Here is a 2,500-nt window from a genome sequence, read left to right on the forward strand (position 1 = left end):
TAATGACGGAGACTCTGAGTCAGTCTATTGAGTGGTATACAGCCTGGCAACTCTCTCTCTCTCTCCCTCTCTGTGTGTGTGTGTGTGTGTGTGTATGAAGTCAACCACAGGTGTCTTTGGTGGCACACTGACACATCCACATGGTAACGGGCATCTCTTTGGAACACAACACAGAGAAAAGAACGCTTCTGCCGGGCAGCTGAACCCACACATTAGCATTCAAATGAAAGGCTGGGAGAGAGAGAGAGAGAGAGAACAAGAACATACGTTACAGAGATGAAAGAGAAGAGGAAAAAGAGAAGAGAGAGGGGAGGGGTGGAGTGGGTTGGGGGTATAGAAGTTTATGTACATAAGGAAGGCTGGTCTGCTATTGGCTGCAGTCAAATTTTGGGATTCTCATATAAACACATCAGTTCCCTAAAAATGTCCCTATCCCAATACACAGCATAAGACACCGCCCGAACAGATGAAGCCCCCATTTCTGTGTCTGTGAAGATGTATGGCAAAAACCATGAAATATTAATGTCTGAAAAAGCCCATTAATTCTCCTGGCATGCATTACGTTTCTAAGATGGAGGTAGATAAATAGATGTTCAGATACTGGGATGCATCTCTATTCGTTTTTAAACAGACTGATAAAAAGGGGTGGTCCGTCACTCTTAGTTTTCATAAAAACAAGCGTGTGTGTCGTACCCCTCTGTGTCCTCTACACACCTTTACAGTGCGTTACGCTGTGCCAGTCCACACCAGACCCTCTTAGTACAAGAGCCACTGTGGTGCCCGCGACCAGAAGGCCATTATATGCTTGTGTAAGACAATGAGGCCTTGTGCTCTGTCCTGTGTTGGTAAATGGAGGGCAGGAGCCCTGGTCGAGTGCTCCCCTGACGAGAAGAAATTCACCAGTTTTCTCTGAATCTCTCCCACCAGAGAGACTGGTGGTTCCAGTGCCATAAGCCTGTGCCACAGCATGGAAGCAATCGGGTTGCTGGCGACCAGAACTCTCCTCCCTATAGGACCGCTGAGGCAGGACCCAGGTCCATTTGGACGACTCTCCTCACACCTTTTCCCCTGTTCCCTCCCGGCTCTTATCCTGACACCTCTTGCTGCCTAAACAGACTCCCAGACATTTCATGCCTGCTCTCTCCCCCTGCAGGCCGCCTGGTAATCCTGCTGCGCCCCCCCCCCCATGTCACTGTCCCATAATAAAACCCTCTGACTTGCCCCAATTCACTTTTGCCGAGGAAGCCTTTTCATAAATCAACAAATTCCTGCTGTATATCCTCTTCTCTTCTAATGAAAACAGTAACGTCATCAGCATACACTGAGAGCGCTGTAGGCCGCGATCCCTGCACTGACAGACCCTGTGACTCAGCCCTTAACCTGCACAACAGGGGCTCGCTCTTTGGCCACACTGTACAACTGCCCCGAAACAGGACAACCCAGTCTAATGCCCCCGTTGACCAATACTGAAGAGCTAAACCCGCCACCAACCTTTAGCATCACTGAGACCCCTGCGTATAGCCGTTTTACCCATGCCGCAAACCTGCCCCCAAGACCTAAAAGTCCCAAAACATTTAAAAAGACAGGTGTGGTCAACTCTATCAAATGCTTTCTCCTTGTCTATAGACAACATTCCCAAGTCATGTAGTTGAGACAGCACAGCTGAGTCACGTCACGGAGAGGGAATGTGTTGTCCATAGCTGCGTTCAGGCACACAACAAGATTGATCACCATATTCCAGCATATAATCCTTCAGCCATTAAGACAGACATTTGGAAAGTATCTTAAAATCAGTGCACAATAAGAACACAGGCCTTCAGTTTTTTTAAAAGCCCAAGACCTCCTTTCTTTGGGAGAGGAGGCAACACTGCTCTCGTACAGCTAGTGGGTAAAAGACCAGAATTAAAAGAAACTTTAAGAACATCAAATAAGTCCTGCCCCATTAGAACGGCCAATCAAATCCTGCTGGCAGCCCAGCGATGCCAGGTGCATGTTCAGAAGAAAGCTGTTGGACGGTTGTGGTCGGCTCCTGAAGTTCAATGTCTGAATTTAACGGATCAGCTCGAGCTGATCTCGGATTTGGCTCGACCATGTAGCATCTCCTCGACACGTGATGAGTCACAATCGCTCTCAGTGCATAAATGTGCATAAAAAACCCACAGCAATCGTCTTCATCGCCACTGGATCCGGCGCCAGATTCCCACGGGCGTCTCGAAGACAGAGCATCTGTGTCTGTGGCCTTGCTTTCTCTCTTCTCTGAATTGCAGAGGAAGGAGTTTGGGGCGTCCCTGTCCTTTGCTGTCGCGTAACGGGGCTCTTATAAGAGCCTCTTTTGCCTGCTCCTGAAGAAAGGAGCCTAACTCCTTCCTCCTCTTCTTCTCCCGAGCCTCCTCAGCTCCTCATTCTTCTTTGTTAATCATTTCATTTTCAGTTAAACGAATTTCCCTCCAAAGTTTCTGTACTGTGCTGTACTTCTCACAGTGTCAGAGGTATGGGTTGT

At 48.4% G+C, this 2,500-nt stretch overlaps 1 protein-coding gene across 1 annotated transcript in view; it reads right to left on the reverse strand.

Annotated features, from left to right (window-relative positions):
* Positions 1-2,500, reverse strand: part of LOC115828823 (leucine-rich repeat-containing protein 75A-like) — an 18,265-nt gene that overhangs the window by 11,011 nt on the left and 4,754 nt on the right. The window lies entirely within an intron of this gene.

This window comes from Chanos chanos, chromosome 15 (genome assembly GCF_902362185.1).
Source record: "Chanos chanos chromosome 15, fChaCha1.1, whole genome shotgun sequence".
In the NCBI taxonomy this organism is placed as follows: Eukaryota; Metazoa; Chordata; class Actinopteri; order Gonorynchiformes; family Chanidae; genus Chanos; species Chanos chanos.